We start from the raw sequence: 22,138 nt of genomic DNA, 5'->3' as shown, positions 1-22,138 counted from the left end.
CTGCTCAGATATCACGCCTTGATCGTCTGTTTCATTTGCAGGAGGTGCTCCAGGCGATTCAGAAACTAAAACCCTGTATGGCCCCGGGGCCTGATGGCTATTCCCCTGAGTTCTTTAAGATCTTATCTCTCTCGATTGGGGGCTCCCTTTTAGCTTATTACACGACTATTCAGACACAACGTATGTTCCCTCGCTATTCCAATGATGCCCTGATCACTCTTATCCCTAAACCTTCCAAACCACCTACTGATTTGGAATCCTACCGCCCGATATCGTTATTAAATGTGGATGTAAAAATCTTTGCTCGTATCTTGGCAGATCGGTTAGCCCCTCTGTTGCCATCATTTATTGTTCCTGAACAAGTGGGATTTGTTCGAACTCGGCATTCCGTGCTGAATGTACGAAGGGTACTCCTAGCATTTTCTCATGCTCAACAGTCGCGTTTACCTGGATTACTAGTTGGGCTTGATGCGGCTAAAGCTTTTGATAAGGTCAATTGGCATTATTTGTTTCAGCTTTTGCAGTATATGGGATTTCCCGTTAGTTATATTACTTCTATACAGACGCTATACGCGAGACCTACTGCTTCTGTGTTAGTCAATGGCACGAGATCACCCCCTTTTTCTATTGGCAAGGGGACGCGTCAGGGATGTCCACTGTCCCCCCTCCTGTTTCTTCTCTATTTAGACCCACTGTTACGTACACTTCAGAGGGACGATGAGATTACGGGACTACCCGAGGGTCAGTCTCAGTTGCGGGTGTTGGCTTTTGCGGACGACCTTTTGCTTGCTTTGGGCAACCCTCAGCGCTCGTTGTTCCGGGCACTGGAAATCCTTGATGAATTTAGTACTTACTCGGGACTGGTCCTAAATAAGCAAAAGTCAATCGCTCTTCCCACTATGCTAGAGGTGCGCCAGACCTGGAGCGGTGAGTTTCCTTTACAATGGGCATCCTCCCATCTGGTTTATTTAGGGGTGGTCATTCCACTACACTTAGATAGGCTTTATATTGATAATGTGCTACCTTTACTCAATCGCACTGCTACAACATTAAAGAACTGGCAGACTTACCCTCTCTCTCTTTCTGGTCGTATAGCTCTCTATAATATGATGATTCTCCCACAATGGCTTTACTTATTACAAACACTCCCTATAATGTTAACGAAACGTCATTTATCTCAACACAGATCCCACCTCTCGGCTTACTTATGGCAGGGTAAACGGGCTAGAATATCTTTGGACAAACTGATGCTTCCCATTGCACAGGGGGGGTTGGGCCTGTTGTGTGTGTCTAGGTTTAACCTTGCCTGTCAATTGCGTCATATCCATGATTGGTTTTGTAACACTGATTGTTTTTCCTTGCCTGAAATTGAATGTTTTCCTTTTCAGCCATACCATTTTAGTTACCTTTTACATGTTCTCCATTTGCCTGATTTGCCTCAGTTGCTTACACACCCTCTACTACCTGCGATGCGTATAGCTTGGCGGATGTTATGCCGCTTATTGAAGATTCCACCATGGACCACACCTTGCCTTCCTCTAAGGGGCAATGGAGACTTTATGCCTGGTCTGGACTCTGCTTTGTTTCATCGTTGGTCTAAGGCAGGCCTCCAGTATGTGTCTCAGGCAGTAACTCGCGAGGGTCGTCCTATTTCCTTCGCAGAACTACAGGCGACGTTTCATCTTCGTCCTACGGACTGGTTTGCCTATAGACAACTTCAACATTATTTGCAAACTTTGGCCCCGACAATTCTGATGGAGACTGTTTATGATCGGTTACAGGAGGCTCTCTGCCTCACTGCTCAGGAACCTTTGAAGTTTCATCATAAGTTCTTACAGGAGTTATCTGGTACCTTGGATTGTGACACTCTGGCTCAAAAATGGACTATTGATCTCCAGATACCCATCTCGGATGAAATGCTTCGTAGGGGTATTCGCATGGGCAATACTGCTGTTCTATCATCTGTGGAGAAGGAGAAAAATTATAAATTTCTTTTACGTGCTTTCTACGCTCCAAAGAGAGCCTATTTGATGGGGATTGGTTCGGGACATGGTTGTGGCAAATGTTCTCAACCTTTGGCAACCATTGGACACATGTTCTGGACTTGCCCCTTGGTATCTTCTTACTGGCTCGGGGTGGTATCTTTTGTAGCCCAGCTCTGGCGGTGCTCCTGGCGCCTACATCCGAACTTTCTCTTCGCTCTACAGATTCGGCTCCATCCCCCTCGACCTGGATGTTCAGCTTTCATTCGGAAGACAGTATTGATGGGGCGGAAGTGTATTCTGTTACAGTGGCTTTCACCTCAGCCTCCTTCTCTTGCTCAATGGAGAACGTTAATGTTACAACAAATGTTACTGGAACGGAGAAACATTGCTGATATGTCCTCTAAAGCGGGGCGGCTGTTCCGCCTCTGTTGGTTACCTTTTAGTTTAACTTTTACATCTTATGTGCAACAACAACTTTGGGATGCTTAGCATCTCTTAGGTACATTTCTTTCTCCCCTTTACATTGCTTTTATAACTTGAGTTGATTGCCGCTGCTGCTACCCGGGTTGGGTGGGTGGTGGGGGGGTGGGTGGTTGGGTGGGTGGGGGATTGGTGTTATGTTATGCTGAAAATCTGTTTTTTGTTGAGAGGTGTATTGCAGTGTGTTTTTGCTTATCTTTAATAAAAATGATTTAAACATAAAACACTTAATAAGCAGACATTAGACATTCAAGTAACACAGATATGACGCCAATGCTTTTCACATATACCTCATGTATTTTCATTGTAGATATCCTGAAACACTGACCAGCTCAGTATGTCCTTCAACCCAAAGCCACAACTGTCTATTCTCAGATGTGAATGTTATCATGTTTACCCAGAAGCTCCATCTAGCTGAAACACTGTTTCTCAAACTAGTCCTGGATAACCACATATCCAGCCTAGTTTTCAGGATATCCTCAATGAATATGTATGAAACAGCTCTCTCATGCATATTCATTGCAGATTTTCTAGCTAGGTGGCACTCCAGGACTGGCTTGAGAAATAGCAACTTGGTGCTTTGACAAGCTGTCACCCTTCCTTCTAAGCAATTTCTAGTATATTTCATTTTTTTGGCCAAGCAGTTTCTTCTTGCTCAAGTTTTCAATTAAACAGAGCCACTAATAGGCTTTATTCTTAACTATCCATAATTCTTCCCTTTTAATAGTCACCTTACTCCCTTCCAAAATCTTACCTAACTCAACCAAGCAGCCGTAGCAGTGACAGGCCTTAGGTAGAGACCACACAATGTGGCTGCTTCTGGAACCTGAATATGGATTTTTTTTTTTAAGTTAGTAGTCCCCGATGCTGCCTGTACAGATGGTAATTTCTGCACAAACTCTACTTTGTACACTTGCACATAATTTCATTAAAGACAACAATAAAATGTGAGTACTAAAGAGATGAAGGAGTTAGATTTAAAAGTACTCCAAGATGGCATCCTAGATTGATATGCTGCACAGGCTCCAATCAAACTTTATTCATTTTGCTTAATTCACAATTTTATTGCATATATTTCTCCTTTGAAATGGTGAAGGGCAAGGGCAAGGGTAAGACAAGGACTTGCACCTCAGAGGTCTAGATGCACTAAAGAGAATCGGTAAGACCATGTGGATCTGCACCAATCCGATTTTTTGGCTGATTCAGAAAGAGTATTAACACATTAAAACATCTGCATGCAAATGTTCATCATAATCCCCAACTCTGCCATCCAATGATCGCTGTGAGAGTGACTCTCACACATGCGCAGAGCTGGCAGGGGAAGCCTGAAAGCAGCCTCCTGCCACTAAACTGTTCAGGGCAGGGAAGGGGATCATAAAACAGTAACAATCTGAACTTAACTGTGAAACTTCATGTACCTTGTTCATTTGCATACAACATGGTTTGTGTTAAACATGCCTCTTTTCAATATTAAATAAAGGCTGTTGTCTTAAATCTTGGAACTAAACCAATAGCTTCTGTAACTTTTCCAAGAATATGATTCTTCCAATTACTAATTTTCATTTCAGACATTCATATGTTAATACATTTTTCCTTTCTTTATTTATGGACCTCAGAAACACCCTCCTCCAACCGTTTTTTTCATCTTTTTGATCTTTGCGATTTAAATTCAGAGCGGGGTGGATGTTAGCGGTTTGTATGGATCCCTGACGAAGCGGAAGTGAAACATGTCAAGGGTCCTACCGCTGCACTAGTAAAAAAGATAAGTACATACTTACGTTTAGAAAAAATCAAAAAAGTTTTAAAAAAAAGTTTATATTGATAAAACTAGTAAAGACTAGTGAGGAGATATACACCTGTGAAGCTCCCCGTTGCAAAAAATGAAAAAAACGGTTGGAGGAGGGTGTTTCTGAGGTCCATAAATAAAGAAAGGAAAAATGTATTAACATATGAATGTCTGAAATGAAAATTAGTAATTGGAAGAATCATATTCTTGGAAAAGTTACAGAAGCTATCTTTTCAATATTAAACATTTGTGCGCATATACAACTAATGCTCATCTTTAAACCATCAATTCCCATCAAAGAAAGATCGGGTCCAAGATGAAACAGGATAGCTTCTGTAGCAAAAAAACATGCTCTTTCAAATGATATTAAAAACAAACAAACCCAAAACAAACCCCTACACATTAGAGATATTTGAATCTGAAACACAGTGAAAATTTCCATAAATGCATAAAGCCATATTTTTTGAATGGCCATATCTTCAGCTTCACTTGACTGTAAAAGCTCATATTGCAAATCTTGGAAGTACCTCATGGTACATGTCTGCTGGTATAGTTGTACCCTCAGCTGACTTACCTACCAGCAGCAGTATGGAGCCAAACTTTGCCAAAACTTTTCGTTCATGTAATTTATTTGCCTACTTTGCTGACCTGTAGAAATGGAAGCACGTTCGTAAAAGATTTCAATCGTTACACAGAAACTTAAGGTGTTGTACCAAACTGCATAATTTCAGACTCCTAGATAATTACCTTCTGCCGCAGTGCTTAAGCAAAGTTGGCGTTTTAGGTCACACGAGATATGGGAGTGGATCGATTGCTTTTGTTGAACCACCCCTAGCTCCTGACCAAATTGAGATAGATCCCAAAATTTTTTCAGAGTTTCATTTGAGACTCTAGACAACACTCCTGTAAAATTTGGTTGGATTTCAAGGGGGGTCGAGCATGGGCTCCTGGTCCACTTGACATGGAATGAACCATGTGTGTAATATGCACAGCATCTGTGCCCATTAAAAAAAAAAGATTAGACAGGTAAGCAACTGGTCTTGACCAGTCGCTTTTTTTTATCACTAAAAGCGATCATTTTTTAGTGCATCGGGAAGCCATGTTTAGATCATCAATTGCTCTACTAGTTTACATGGCATTTTTATTTTAATTTGCTTATTTGCATGGTCTGATTAGGTAATGAACAATCGTGCAGAAAAGCAGGCGGTGAACTATTTTCTGCATCGGGTCGGAAAATGCGATCGTTGTGAAAGCTGTTAAAACAGGTTTAACGACGATCGCTGGCTTTAGTGCATCTGGGCCAGAGTTCTTACCAATTGCTACTTTATCTATAGAAAGATTTGTGGTTTGTCCAATTAATTTCCTCTGGACCTGGCATTGGCATGCCAGAGCTCAATACGTCATTGAACCTGGAGGACAGACTTCTGCCTCCTACCTAGGCATTCATGAAAACTCTAAGCAATCAATAGCAATGCTGACCTGGAAGAAGCCCGGCAATGCTGTCAATGCCAAAAGAAGGGCTTTCTCAGGGTGTAGGAGTATGTAATAATGTAACTAGTGAAATTGCCACAGGAGGCAGTCTAGAAACAGAAGATTTGGTTTCCCAATCTGCAGTAACAATCTGTGGACAACTATGGGAGGTAGACAGTGGACAGGACAGACCATTTTTGAAAGGAGATCTGTGTGTACATTCTCAGTGAAGCAGGTTGGATGCACTCCAAATGGCTCTTCTAGCAAGACCAGCTAATGTCACTTTGGATTCTATCTGGGAAGCAATGGCTCGTTTGGAAAAGGTACTCTTAACAGGCATGTATAATTTTCAACATGATTTGGTGGATCTATGAGCAAAGGGAGTAATAATATCTGGTAGTACTCTTAGACGTCTGTAAACTTTGCCTGAAAATTAATCATGCATTTTGCTAATTTCCCTAAATCTGTGAATATAGCACCCATGGAGATGTTTAGAAAATACTTGCTGAAAGTATTTTGATATTCCCAGAAGCCTTACCACCAACTTCACAGGTATACTTCTTGCTGGAAAAGAGGCATCAGGATATCAGATGGGAAGATCTATATGAGGACAGCTGACGTGCCATACAAAAAAGTATTAGATCTATCCTCTTAGAACCATTTGAACTGAAATGGGATAAAACACTGGGTTTTGAGACTTCATTTTAGGAATCGTGAAAAGTTGTTGGGTGGGGGTGGGTTGGAATTTTCGCGGTATCTATATGTGGAAACACAGGAAAAGAAGAAAAATTTTGTCAACGCACCCAGAGATATCCCTCAGAAAACATTTCTTTTGCTATTTTCGTTGTAAATGTTTGCTTCAACTGGATTCAAATCCCTACCTTTTCTATGATCCCAAACAACTCAGGGTTTTTCTAGATAACAGATGTACTGTTAGCAACCAATGAGTTAAGGAGTGAAAAAGCAAACTAGAGTTACCATTATTTTTTGAAGTCTTGTAAAACAGAAATTATTATTCTAGGCATTTTTCCATATATTTATATTTCCTTCTTACTAATATACCCCCCCCCCTTTTACAAAACCGCAATAGAGGAACTCTATGAGCGTCAGGAGCAGCACAGAGCATTCAGTGTGTCAGCCTGCGCTAAAAAACACTATTGTGGTTTTGTAATAAGGGGGGATATTGTTGGATATCTCCCTCTATTTTAGTTTGTGGATTACAGAGAGTCAATGTGCTTTAAACTGTACACTTTTTAGGACATGAGACTTTTTTTTCTTGTATCATTGTGTTTTGCTTTATTGTTTTATTTCCTATGCATATGCTTTTTTTTCTCATGAATGTTTATATGCTTGGTAGTTTAATGTTCAACAGTTTTTATTGATGACTTCACAAATATTACAAGGAACAGAATATAGCTCTTGTCATCCTTTTTGTACATTATCCTGCATGAACTCCCACCCCCCACCCTCAGAACAGTGAGCAATTATGTTGATGACAGCAGAAATATACATCAAGACAGAACATGTAATTATGAAATCCATGTGTATAAAAACACCAACCAATGAAAACAAAAACTGTGGATATAGATGTTCTGGAGATAATTTATTAAACACTGACATATAAAACCATGAAAATTCAATTAAAAAAGTACAATGATAAAAAATGCTGTGATAAAAATCCAACCGGACCCTACACGGTCGTGTTTCGGCAAACACGCCTTTCTCAGGGGGTCCAATGGTTTGCAACCTCACATATAAAGAATTGGACTGAAAACAGTCTATTGTCTTTAAACATGTGAGCAAAGAACACCGCAGACAAGCTGAAGTAGCAAAAAAATGTTTTCAGTCCAATTCTTTATATGTGAGTTTGCAAACCATTGGACCCCTGAGGAAGGCGTGTTTGCCGAAACACGGACCGTGTAGGGTCCGGTTGGATTTTTATCACAGTATTTTTTATCATTGTACTTTTTTAATTGAATTTTCATGGTTTTATATGTCAGTGTTTAATAAATTATCTCCAGAACATCTGTATCCACAGTTTTTGTTTTCATCAGTGGATTGTTTTCACTGTGGATCATTGGGTCTCCCCATTTTTCTTTCTTGTTAAGAACACCAACCAGAAATACCACCACAGAACATGAAAAGACAGTACAAAATACAGAACCCAATCCAACCCAGATAGGGAGGTTTGCGACTCATACCAACCCCACCAACTCACTTGGTATTTTATTAACACACATTTAAAAAAATATTTTAAATGTAAAAACATTCTAAAAGAAATGTGGACTTTTAGCCTGTATTTGAATAAGGCCAGAGATGGACCTCTAGTATGAAATTAGCAGTGGAGAAGAGTACAGATAAGAGTGACTTAACTGATGAATGCTGGAAGAAATGTAGGGAGAGGTAAGAGAATAAATTCTAAGGAGTTCAGAACAAATGCACTTGTAAGTCAGTAAGAGAAGTCTGAATTTAGAGGCCAATTGAAACAGCTTTTCCCCATTTTCGGCCAAATCCGATACTACCAAAACATCACCTGGTTTTTTTCAGAAACCGAAACCAAAAACTAAAGTTTGGTCGTATGAATGTGAACCACTAAGGCCCACTGGGGACTGTCAGAGCTTGAAGTTGCTCGCCCTCTGCTAAACCCACAGAAAATTAAACACCCTCCAGTCCCAGAACTTCATGCACAGGCCGACAACTAGTAGAGCCAGTTTAACAAAAGACTTTTCAACAAGTCTGGCATGTTTAAGTTCCCAAGTCAATGCAGATGTAATTAAATATGCTCAGAGACAGAACTTTGTGACACCATGTACAAATAAATAAATTCATTCGTTATCAGCTTTTTATGCTTTCCCATTTTGTATTTAGTTATACAACTGATTAAGGACAAGCATGATATAAATTCTTACTAAAACAGGGTAAAGGAGACATTCACTGGTTTATACTGCAGACATTATATCATCCTGATGCACAGTCCAGAATTTAAAAGAACACATTGATGTTACTGAATGCGAGGACTATATGATCTTAAAAATTACAAATCAAGAGTAATGTAACTCAAATTATTTTCTAATATTATAATGAAATGAAATTGATATTTTATTTCCCTAACACTATCCCCAAACTATCTTAGAATCCCTTGTGGGCTAATAGTATAGTCAGGGTTGCTCTCGCCCATGTCAGCTCTACTATTAAAGTGACTGCTACGACTTCTGGCAGCCTTATGAGAATGCAACTAGACGTCATGATAGCTATTTTCATAGCAGAGCTAGCACGAGCAGGAGTAACTAGGATCATACCTAATCTAACTATATACCTTGATGCCAGGGATTGTAAGAAAGGTCCAAAGGGGATACCTAAAGGTGAGCAGTGGGGAAAGGGAATTCCTGTTCAGAGCGGAGGGAGACAAAACAGGACAAAGAACAAAATTTTTGTTTTCCATCAAAAACGCATGATCAGTTTTAGCCAAAACCAAAACCATGGTCATAGCCTTTTAGCCCAAACTAAAACCAGACAGAAAAAAAAAAAATGGGGACAGTTTTGGCACTGTAACCGAAACTGAAATTTGATTACATATAAAAATAGATAGGGACAAAGTGACTAGAAGGTTTGCCAGTGTCTCTACCCTCATAAAACCTTCGACTTGAACCATCCCTGGATTAATTTAAGACTGCTTTTAAAAACCTTTTTAATTAACAATGAGTATAATTAGCCTCTTCCCCGTCCCAAAAGCCTTCTACTAATCTTTTCTCTCAACAACCCTCTTTAGGACAACCTGTGTTGACAGTCCCCCTCCTTCCTATCAATTATTGTTATTTCCTTCTTGTATCCAATCTCGGTTCTATCTTCTGTGCCTCTCACTTTCCTTTCTCCTCTCCTATTAATGAACATTATGGTACACCGAATAGACATCTTCAAAAGGTATATCAAGCACTAAATAAACTTGAAAATCAATATAAAAGTCTGAGTAGTCAAAGAGACAGTAACTAATTTCTTTTTTTTTTTTAAATCTTTATTCATTTTTTTTGTGTTACAGCAAGTGTTACAAATAAACTCAATAGAATCTTAAATACACACTTGACTAACTCATATATTAATATCAAGTTTAACATTAATATAATAATCCCCTGTCCCACCCTCCTTCCCAACCAATAATACATAAATCAATTTTATTGTACATTCTTTAAATATTAATTTAGTATGTAATAATCAAAATTGAAAAGCCCACCCCGTTCCCCTCTTTACAATTATCTTATCATGGGAAAAGTTGATTTTTCATTAGAGAAATCATGTTAACGGTCTAAGATATTTCCAAGTTTTATTTATAGGAAAAATTATCCTTCTTTACAAAAATCAGTTAATGGTCCCCATATTTTTTGAAATTTATTCATGTATCCTTTGTGTGTTGCAATAGCGAGTTCCATTTTGTATATGTGGCATACCGAATTCCACCAGAACATATAATTCAATCTATCATGTTGTTTCCAATTGGATGTAATTTGTTGTATTGCAATTCCAGTTAAAATAAATAAAAGTTTGTTATTACTAGATGAAATTTGGCTTTTTGCTCTCATGGTTGTTCCAAATAATATAGTATCATATGTCAAGGCTACCGGATTTTCTAACAATCTGTTAATTTGGGGCCAAATTGATTTCCAGAATGATAGGATAAATGGACAAAAGAATAAAAGATGATCTAGTGTCCCAATTTCAATATGACAGTGCCAGCATCTATTAGATCTTGAACTATCTATTTTTTGTAAACGAGTAGGGGTCCAAAAAGCTCTATGAAGAAGAAAAAACCAAGTTTGTCTCATAGATGCTGACACCGTACATTTTAGCCTCCAAGACCAAAGTCGTGGCCATTGAGATGCACTAATTTGGTGTTTTATCTCAATGCTCCAAATATCTCTAAGACCATTTTTTGGTTTTTTATTTATATATCCGGATATTAATTTATACCACTGTGCGGCTTTGTGACCTATTGAGTCCATCTGGAAACATAAGAATTCCAAACTGTGATATTTAGCGAGATCTTTCCATTCAGGGAACCCTTCCTGAATAGATTGCTTCAACTGCAACCATTTAAAATATTGTGTTTTATTGAGACCAAATTTTTGTTGCAATTGTGAAAACTCCAGCAATTTATCATTTTTAATTACATCATCCAAAGTGCGAATGCCTGCTATCATCCAATGTTTCCAGATGACTTTAAAACCGCCAATTTTGATCTTGGGGTTTAGCCATATAGTTTGGTTGGTTGATTTACTAATTGGAATTTGAGTAAGATTACTTATGTATTTTAGAGTTTTCCAGGTATCCATAAATATTTTATGATCTTTGTATAACCTTGGCATTTTGATACTAATTACATGATTAAGACGTAATGGAAATATAAGCCTCCATTCTAGCCAAAACCAATCTGGAATATTATCTGTGGGTTCTGGGAGGATCCAATACATACCATGACGTAAGATATAGGCTTGATGATACCTATAAAAGTTGGGAAAATTTACCCCTCCCTCCTTAATTGGTTTTTGTAATGACGCTAGAGCAATTCTTGGTTTTTTATTAAGCCATATAAATTTTGTCAAAGTCCTATTTATTTTTGTATAAAACGAATCTTGAAAGAAAACTGGTATCATCCCCATTTGGTAACATACTACAGGTAAAATCATCATTTTTACAGTTTGTACTCTTCCCCACCAAGATAAATGCAAAGGATTCCATTGCTCACACATTTCTATTACTTTTTGTAATAAGCATTTTTCATTAATTTTCATTGTTTCATCTACTGTTTTTGTTATCAAAATTCCAAGGTATTTAATATATTCTTCCTTCCAAACAAAAGGGAATGTATCAAATAAACCTTTTGTACAATGTATATTTAGTGGAAGAATCTCTGATTTATTCCAATTAATTTTATATCCTGAAAAATTTCCAAATTTCTCAATCAATTCAAGTAGATGTGGAATGGTGGATTCTGGATTTTTCAGATATAGTAATAAATCATCTGCATAAGCAGATATCTTATATTCTTTATCTGAATGAGGTATACCCTGTATCTCCTTAGCTTGTTGGATGGCTAATATTAAGGGTTCTAAAACAATATCAAACAGCAAAGGGGATAAGGGACATCCTTGTCTAACTCCTCTCTGTAGATTAAATTTTTCTGAAAACGTATTATTAATATATAGTCTAGCAGAAGGGGAGCTATACATTGTTTGTATCATTTGTATAAATCCAGGACCTATACCAAACCATTCCATTGCTTGATACATAAAAGGCCATTCTACTCTATCAAAGGCCTTTTCTGCGTCTAATGAAATTGCAAAAGTAGGTTCATTCATTTTCTTTGTTAAATATAACATATGGAATGTTAATCTGGTATTATGAGATGAATGTCTTTGAGCAACGAATCCTGTTTGATGCATACCTATTATATGGGGGAGAGCTTTAGCTAATCTTAGCGCAAGTATTTTTGCTAATAATTTTCCATCTACATTTATTAAAGATATTGGTCTATAGTTTGAGACCAAAGTGGGATCTTTATTGGACTTTGGCAAAACAATAGTCAAAGATTCTGCTATAGTGCCTTTAATACAACCTTTATTGAGCTGATATTGATAGAGATTTAATAAATAGGGTAATAAAAAATTTTGAAATGTTTTATAAAATTCCACTGTATATCCATCACCACCTGGAGCGGATCCAACTCTAAGGGACTTCAAAGCTGTTCCTAATTCTTTTAGTGATATTGGTTCTTCCAAACTTCGTTTTATATGTTCAGGAATTTTTGGACCCTCTAACATTTTTAAAAATTCAAAACCATCTTTTTCTTTATTTGGATAATTTTCGGAAGAATAAAGAGATTTATAAAATTTCAAGAATTGTTTTAAAATAGGTTCAATTTGTGTATATGTATTTCCATTTTCATCTTTTATTGCTATTAATTTTGTTTTTCTTTTTTTCGCTTTAAGATAATTTGCCAGTATTCTTCCTGATTTGTTTGAATTACCATAGTACAATGTTTGTTGAGAAAATAAATCTTTCCTAATCATTTTAGATGAGATCTCATTATATTTACCTTTTAATTTTAATAATTCTTGTTGAATAGAATATTCCCATTTTTCTATAAGTTTTGATTCTAAATTTTTTATCTCTTTTTCTAAGAATAAAAATTGTTTTTTAATTTGTTTTTTTAGAAAGGCCGAATAAGAAATTATTTGTCCTCTAATTGATGCCTTAAAAGCATCCCATAAAATTTCTCTGTTAATATCATCATTATCATTTATTTGAAAAAATTCTTTCATTTTTGTTAGAAGATTTTCACAAAAGTTTTGGTCAACCAACAGTGTATTATCCATTTTCCAAATTGGTCTGTTATTATTTTGATCTGTAGTTTTAATTTTGATCCACACTCCACCATGGTCAGATAGAATAATTGGATCAATGGCAGCTTGTGTCACTTGATGTGTAAGATGATTTGAAGTAAAGATATAATCTATTCTTGAAAAGGAATTATGAACATGAGAACAGAAAGAAAATTCCCGACCATCAAAATGAAGTATTCTCCATATATCTATTAAATCACAAGATTGAATCAAATTATCTAGTCCCATAGATTTCATAACTCTACTTGGGTTTTTATCTAATAAAGGATCCATTACAGCATTGAAGTCCCCTGCTACTATAAGATTTGAAGTAGCCAGTGGTATGATCATTTGTTGAAGAGTTTTAAAGAATTCATTTTGGTTCGAATTAGGGGCGTATATATTGATTAACGTCATGGTAGTATTTCCCATATTCATTTCCACCATTATCCATCTTCCATGAATATCTGAAGCTTTTAGTTTAAATGAAGCAGAGCATTTTTTATTAATTAAAATAGCGACACCAGCTTTTTTCCCTATAGCTGGTGAGAAAAAACATTGTTTGACCCAGCCTCCTTCTAGCTTTTTAGATTCTATATGTGAGAGGTGGGTCTCTTGTATAAGGCATATATCTGCATCTTGCCTTTTTAAAAATGATAATGCTTTTTTCCTTTTTATCATATGATTTAGACCGTTAACATTTAAAGACATAATTTTAATATCCATTTATTTTTAAATTTTCAGGTATTAAATTATGTATATTTTCCCAATGTTTTAAGTATTTCATTTCTCTTTTTTCCTTTACCCCCATGATTACCTTATATATTTCCCCTTTATTCCCTCCCATCCCTCTTATCCCTCCCTTCCCCCCCTCATTAATTACGAAAACTTGGATACGCAGGTTGAGGTTAGATTTAGATAACTCCGACAAGCTATTAATAATTATCTAAAGTACTACAATTTTTCCTCTATTTCTGTATATTTTCTCTTATTTTATTATTAATTATAAGAATAAGTAAAAAGTTTTTCATTCTTATGTATTGAAAGATTATTTTCTATATTTGTATGTCTTTAAATCCATAAGAATGAATATATTACATTACCCATATCTTATAACATTTCAATTAAAATTCATTTCTTTTCAGGTGGTATATTATTTTTACTTTAAAAAGCTTTCATACCTGGGTATATTAAGTTTATCACGTTAAGAGCATTCCAATTTAGCCTCTTTCCTCAGAACTGTAACAAGAGTCTTCAGCACAGGAATCCCCCCATCTCTTATGCTCATTATTTTCCTATGATTCACGAGAGAATTGTCAATTAAGAGAAGCTAACAATCCCAACAGTGTTCTCGTTAGCTCTGTCTCAATAGCATACTCTTCAGACATCTATGATTTTAAAGTATCTGAGGCCTGTGCAGACGAGAGTGGAGTCCTGTGTCAAAAACTCTCCCTTTATCTCCCATAGAGGATTGCCAGGTTGAACAATTGTGGGTACTAAAATTCAACTTAATAAATAAAAGAACAATTATCTATAAAGATGAAACATGAAATTTGAGATATATATATTTCAAAAACTTTTCAGGCAACTTTTGCGTTTCAGATATATTCTTTATATATATATCGTATTTGAAACGCATTTTAATGTATTTGAAACGCAAAATTAAACCTAAAGTACCACCTTCAACCGGAAATATAACAAACCAATCACTTCGTCTTTTTATAATCTTCTCTGTGGTTGAAGGATGATTTCCTTCTCACCATTACTCCGCCTTCAAAATTTCTCATCCAATCAGTACATCTTTAAGTTTATTGAAAAAACTTTCTTCGTCATTATTTGAGTTCGAAGATGTGTTTCAATTCATTTTCGTTCCTGCCAGTAAATTTATTCTATTTATTCTGAGTAGAATTCTAGAATTTTTGTATTTTTCAGTTTTCTTATTTTCCATGGAGAATGTTGCAAGTTGTTTAAGTCTTTAATTCGATCCTTGTGTGTTCTTTTTTCATTGCTTTCCGTTCCAATCTATCTTTAACCAATGTTCTTTTATTGAAATTCATTATCATATAAGTCAAAGTTTTCACAAATTGGTCAATAGTCTTTAGTATGAACCCATTAAATATTCTTTAGATTGTCATAGGTTGCTCCAGTTGATTTATAAATTCCTGTAATTTTTTTGGATCTGTAAAGTTTTGCGTTTTGTTAGCAATGGTAACCTTCATAATCGCCGGATAGAGGAGCCCAAATCTAGCTCCTAGAGATCTTAGTTGTGGTCTCATGTCTAAGAATTGTTTTCTTCTTGTTGCTGTTTCTTTTGCAAAGTCCGGGACAATGTATATTTTTGAATCTTGGCATTTAAGATTTTTGATTTCCTTAGCTATTTGGCATATTTCAATTGCTTGTTGATGTCTTAAAAGTTTGAAAATTAAAGTTCTTGGACCTGTTTGAGTGTTATTTCTTTGTGTTGGAATCCTATGAGCTCTTTCAATTTCCAGTTCCGTTTTAAATTTCAGTGGTAATATTTTAGGTAGAAATTTTTCAAGAAATGCAATCGGATCATTCTTTTCCACTCCTTCAGGTAATCCGATTATTCTTAAATTATTCCGTCTTTCACGATTCCGGCTGTCTTCAAGATTTTTTTTTATCTCTGTTATTTCTTTCCATATGATTTTGCTGTGATTCATATCTGTATTTAATTGTTCTGTAATATCTTCTAATGTTGAAATTCTATTTTCTGTAATGTCCACTCTTTTAGTTAAGATTGCAGCATCTTCCATTGCTTTTTGTAGTTTTTTGTTACTATCTAAGACAATTTCTTTTATTTGTCTTAGTTCTTCCATAACATCCAGATTTTTTTCTGTTGGTAATGGGATTTTAGAGGGTGTACCTGGCTCAGGTTTCGACCTCTTATTGCTTCCCGATGTTCCAGCTCCCAAGTCAGCTTTATTTTGTTTAGTTGAAGTCATATTTCAATATATATTTTAGTTTCTTTAAAATTAAAATTTAAAATTTTTGGTAGTAGTTCTTTTTAATATATTTGCATATAAGGAGCTATTCGTTTATCCAACCATCCGTCCAAGCCACGCCCCTTTGCCCCTTTTTTTTTTTTTTTCCTCAGTATTCTTAAAGCAACTGTAAGTTATTTGTCTTAGGTTCTATTGCTGTGAGAAAAAAAATGTCAGTAGTCTTTCTTTCTTTTTTTTTCTTCTCCTTCAAGCCCTATCTCAGTCTCTATGAAGGCAATAACATTCAGAGTAGTAGATCTTTTTTAGATATGGCTGGTTATTCTTCCATAGAATTAATTTACCAAATTTGTTGTGACATCTAGCTTCAGCGCTGAAAAATTTATAGCCTTCTTTTCTAGCTCTCCTCTTATAAGCCCAATCGCAGCCTTTACCGAGGAGAGCAATATTCCATCCAATATATCTATTTCAGCGTCTCTCAATTGCCAATTTCACCTTTTTTCAGGTTACAGAAATTATTAATCCTTTTATTTGTCCCTTTCTCACAGCCCAAACGCTGAGAAAAAAAAGAAAACCTACAATCTCCTATATCTAAATCTTTTCAAGTACAACAGCAGAGATTGATATTTATATTGATATTTATCCTTCACAATTTCTTTTTTCGAAGTTAGCAGCAAGGAAATAGTTAAAAAAAAACCGTTGCCCAGTAGATTTTACTGTAGACCTTGCTTTATCTCCAGCAGAGGACAGCTACTCCAAAACAGCCTATTTCCCTAGTATGACAGGCATCAGGCATTTCAAAACTTTCATCCCTGTCACTAAGCAGCTCACCGGCAGTCTCAGACTTTGTCAACTTTTTTTTTATTTTTTCGATCCAAGATGGCCGCGATCGCGGTGCACCGAGCAACCGCCCGCAAAACCCCACCCTCGGGAAACTTCTCCTCCGGCGCCTCACGCCGCAGAACTCCGATCTTGCCAAAGAGGAGGGGAAAGGGAGTCTCCTCGGCCCCACGGCGTCCCGAATCAGTCTCCTTCGGCAATATCTAAGAGTTGCCGAGACGGATTCAGCTTTCCACACCTCTCCTCCCAGAAACAACAACGGCACCTCTATCTCCCGACTCTCATTCAAAACGACACCCCCATCTCTCCGACTCGACCAAAGAGGTAAACTTCAATTTATTATACATCAAGAATGTAAAATCTTGGTTTTTTTTTTGTAGTTTTTCTGAAAATTAAGCCTGTTTGTACGGAGCTTTTTCCTCACCCAACCGTCTTCATTCGCGTCCAAGCCACGCCCCCCTAGACAGTAACTAATTTCTAGTACAAGAAAGCAGCATCAAGCATGCAGGAGTACAGCATCCCAGAGAAGCAATAAGTGGCAGGACCAGTACTACGGTAGTAAATCAAACAGAAGATGATTTAGGCTTGACCATATCTAATTAAACTAAACTAGACTAAACTAAACCTTAAGTTTATATAATTATTTTAAAAGGAGCCAAAAAATTTAACAAGGCAGTGATAAAAGTTAATGGAAAGCTAAGGTGTTGTTACATTTTCTACATTTTAGGATATTTTTGATGTTCATAGTCTTGAGTTACAGAAGACATGGTAATCAAATGTAATAAATAACTACAAACAGATAAAACAAACAGAAAACCAGAAACTAAACTAAACTAAACTAAACCTTAAGTTTATATACCGCATCATCTCCACGGATGTTGTGGAGTTCGGCACGGTTTACAAGAACTTAAAATACAGGAAGAGAAGGAAAAAAAAAAAAAAGGTTTACATGAACTTATATATAGAAGAGAAGAGTAAGGGGGAATAGAATTATATTTTAGTGAAAAGCCAGGTTTTCAGTTGTTTGCGGAATAATTGGAGGGAGCCCAGGTTCCGCAGCGGGGTAGTAAGGTCGTTCCAAAGACCTGTGATTCTGAAGAGAAGGGATTTTCCCAGTTTGCCTGCATAGCGAATACCGTGTAGAGAGGGGAAGGATAATTTATACCTTTGGGTGGGTCTGGTAAAGTCAGGACTCGAGGAGTTATAAAATAGTGGGATTAAGGGAGGAAGGTTGCCGTGAATGATCTTAAAAGCCAGGCAGGAACATTTGAAATGGATTCTGGAAATCACTGGGAGCCAGTGAAGTTTGGCTAGGAGTGGGGAGACATGGTCAGACTTGCGTTTTGCAAAGATCAACTTGGCTGCAGTATTCTGGATTAGCTGGAGTCTTTGAAGACTTTTTTTTAACAGGCTTAAGTAGATGGCATTGCAGTAGTCTAATTTGGAGAGGATGATGGATTGGACAAAGACGGCGAAATGTTGTTGGCGAAAATAGGATCTTACTTTCCTCAGCATGTGGAGGCTATAAAAACATGATTTAGCCAAGGAGTTGAGGTGGTCAATGAGGGAGAGAGAATAATCGATAATGATGCCAAGGACCTTGCTTGAGAACTCAAGCTACAGTGCAGCGCCTGAGGGTAATGCAAAGAGGGTGGGCAGGTGTTCTAATTTTGGGCCAAGCCAGAGTAATTTTGTTTTTGATTTATTCAATTTCATCTGTACCGAGAAGGACCAGGAATGGAGTCTCATTATGCAAGCTGTAATGTTCTCGTGGAGGTTGGTGAGGTTCTGGTCTGTCTCAAGGAGGACAAGGATGTCATCAGTGTATGTGTAGATTGTTTCAAGGGGGGATAATTGGAGGAGTTTTAGGGAGGACATATAGATGTTAAAGAGAATAGGGGATAGGGGTGATCCCTGAGGGACACCGCAAAATGGTGTCCAAGGAATGGACATGGTGCCATTTGTGTTGACAGTGTAGGAGCGATAGCGTAGGAAGTTTGAGAACCACTTTAGGATGGTGGATTCAATTCCTATCTCGGAAAATTGATAAAGTAGTATGTCGTGGTGGACAACATCGAAAGCTGCAGAGAGATCGAATTGTAATAGGACAGCGAATTTGTTACGAGAATGTAGTTGTTGCACCTTAGAAATTAAGGAAACTAGGAGGGATTCGGTGCTGAAGCTGGGTCTGAAGCCATATTGGTAGGGATGAAGGATGGAGAATCTCGATAGTGCCTTGGTAGAAACCTTTGGAAGACCCTATCTGGAGTTTTATATCCGGTCCTGGAAGTAAAACTACTGAACTTATACAAACAGTACAAGCACTGAGGATCTGATTCTGGAAGCAGTGCCTGCCACATGTAATCATTGATAGGTGCCACTTCCAGAATCGTAGGCCAGGTTTTCACAGGCCTACATTTTCGGCGCCTAGGGTCATGTCCGAATGGTGGCCAACAGTGAATAGTGATGCTGAAGTCCAGTGTCATCCCTAACCACGCCCACTTCTGGGCTTCCCCATCACTATGCGTCACTGGCTACCAGGAAAAGAAGCACCAGTCGGGGAGACTGCTTAGTGGTAGCTATTTTTTTAAAAATCACTTTTTAATTGGTTTTAAATGACACGGTCAATTACTGTGTCGTTTATCACCAAACAATTAAGTTAGGCGGTGGCTTGATGAGAAATCAGTCCCTAGAGGAAAAATGGAGATCATTGAAGCTTTTATACCGAAAGCCCTATAGTAAATTAAAGCAGATAAAGACCAGCATAGCATAGGTCTGATCAGTAAGTCTGATCATAGCTGCTGCTCAATGATGGTTACCCAGTCTATGCTTTTGTTTAAGATGTGCCTGATGCACAAAGAGGTTTAGTTTACCTCTTTGCCTTTGTTAGGGTTGTACCTGTTGGTCTATGTAGATTACCCCATATGCCTTTTTGAAGCATGAAAGCCATTTAAGTTGTTTTGATTTCATCTTTTTGTTATACAAGGATACTTTGTATTCATCCCATGCCTTTTTGAAGTCCATCGCTTTTTATCTCCACCACCTCCACTGGGAGGGTATTCCAGGCACCCACCATCCTTTCCATGAAAGAGTATTTTCTGATGGTGTAAGGATGTACACTTAAAAGGCAAGTTTATTTAATTCCCTACCTTTGAAAAAATGTGTTTTGTTCATTAATATCTTTAAAATGTTTAAATTTTAAATATCTTGATCCTCTCTTCACTCCCCTCTAAGGGAATACATATGCAGATTTTTGAGTTCATCCTTATACTTCTTATGGTACAGACACTATATTATTTTGGTCACCTTCTTCTAAAGTGCACCTTTCTATATCCTTAGTGAGATATGGACATCAAAACTAAACACAGTACTCCAAGTGAGGCCACACCAAAGACCTGTATAAAGGCACCACCTCTCCTGCTGGTTATGCCTCTTTGCATGTAGCATAACATCTTTCTGGCATTCGCCACTGCTTTGTAACATGTTTCATAACTTGACATCCTCAGACACTATCACTCCAAAGCCCCCACTCATTGATCATGTGCATCACTCTCTCTCTCTCCCTTTATTGTGTATAGATAACTTTGGATTTTGCATCCTTCACATTAAAGCTTAATTGCCAAGCATTAGCTCATGATTCTAATTTTTTTTAATACATTGTTTATGTTGTATCCGAGGGGTATTCTAGAGGCAGCAGACAAGTATTCATGTCATCTCCAAAAAGGCAAAAAAAAATGTCCTTCTAAAACTTTGACAACAGTGTTCACACCTACACTGAACAAAATCTGTCACAGGATTTCAATTCCTAAGGCATTCCAATACTCACCTTTATTTCTTTCTTTAGAGTGAATTACTGTCATTTGGAGGACTTCAATAATACCTCCAGTTGACATTACTACAGACTTGTGTGCACATGCCTCTGAGGTGTGCTCTCCTATGTAAGCACATTTTTTGCACTCAACTGCTATTTGCAAGTTTGCTTATAACATTGGGGAATAAAATGTGCTAAACTTTGAGCTTAAAAACTGTACACTGAGCTTAATGTGTCGGGTGGTGGTGAATGGCATTTACTTAAATCTAAATATGTTGATTCTAGAGAAAAGGAAGAATATGACAAGGAAATATAACTCAATATCTCTCCCTACACCCCACCCCGGGAACTCCATTCTTTGTGTAAGTCTCTCTTGTCTGTACCCTTCTCCTGCAAAATCCTGACTCTGCCCCTTCTTCCTTGCTGCACCGTACGCCTGGAACAACCTGCCTAAATCAGTATGCCAGGCTGCATTTCTGGTGGTATTTAGATCCAGGCTCAAAGTCCACTTTTTTGAAGTTGAATTTAGGTTCTAACCCTTTCAACTTGTAATACACTATATCTGTTTCTCATTCCCTCTGTAGCTCCTACCTTCTCTACTTCTTCATTCCTTTATATTTCCCTTCATGAGCAACACATATTGATTCACCCTTTATCCTGTGTCCCCCATCATAATTAAGATTATAAGCTCTTTCATTCAGGGACTGTCTCTTGCATGTTTAATGTACAGCGCTACATGCAGTGGCGTAGTAAGGGGGGCAGTCCGTCCTGGGTGCAGGCTTCCCTTCCCCGTACCTCTGTAATGTTCCAGGTGCAAGTAGCATCCCCCAACCTGCTGTCACGCTAGCATTGGCTCTTCCTCTGATGTCACTTCCTGGACCTGCTCCTAGGAAGTGACATCAGATGAAGAGCTGAGGCTGGTGCAACAACAGGTTGGGGGTTGCTGCTCGAGCCAGGAATGTTACACAGGTACAGAAGAAGCGGCAAGCATGCAGCAGGAGGGAGCAGAGAAGGAGTGTGTGGAGGTGGGGGGGGGGGGGCAGAGAAGAGGGCAGGGAGGGGCACCTCTCACCCTTGCTACGCCACTGGCTGTGTGCATCTAGTAGCACTATAGAAACAATAAACAGTAGTAACAACTAAAATACAAACTAATAGAAATAATTCACAACAAGAATTCTTCCAGTAGAAAACAAGTGGAGTAGCACCCTAGTGGTTACAGCATCTAGCTGACAACAGCAACGCCAGGTTCATATTTTGCTGTTGCTCTTCTTGATCTTTTACTAAAGCATAGTAGTGCCCTGTGGCCCATAAGTATTAATAAAAAGGATGTGTGCTCTAAGCTTTAGTAAAAGAGCCCCTTAAGCTGTAAGCCCTCTGGAGACAGAAAAATATTTTGTGTAACTGAACCTAACTCAACTTGTGCTACTTCTGAA

General features: G+C 37.6%; 1 protein-coding gene across 1 annotated transcript in view; it reads right to left on the bottom strand.

Moving 5' to 3' along the window:
* STUB1 (STIP1 homology and U-box containing protein 1) overlaps positions 1-22,138 on the bottom strand; it is a 68,748-nt gene that overhangs the window by 45,817 nt on the left and 793 nt on the right. The window lies entirely within an intron of this gene.

Source organism: Geotrypetes seraphini, chromosome 11, assembly GCF_902459505.1.
Source record: "Geotrypetes seraphini chromosome 11, aGeoSer1.1, whole genome shotgun sequence".
Taxonomy (NCBI): domain Eukaryota; kingdom Metazoa; phylum Chordata; class Amphibia; order Gymnophiona; family Dermophiidae; genus Geotrypetes; species Geotrypetes seraphini.
Note: the sequence above shows the minus strand (reverse complement) of the source record. Positions and strands in the feature narration are given on the sequence as shown.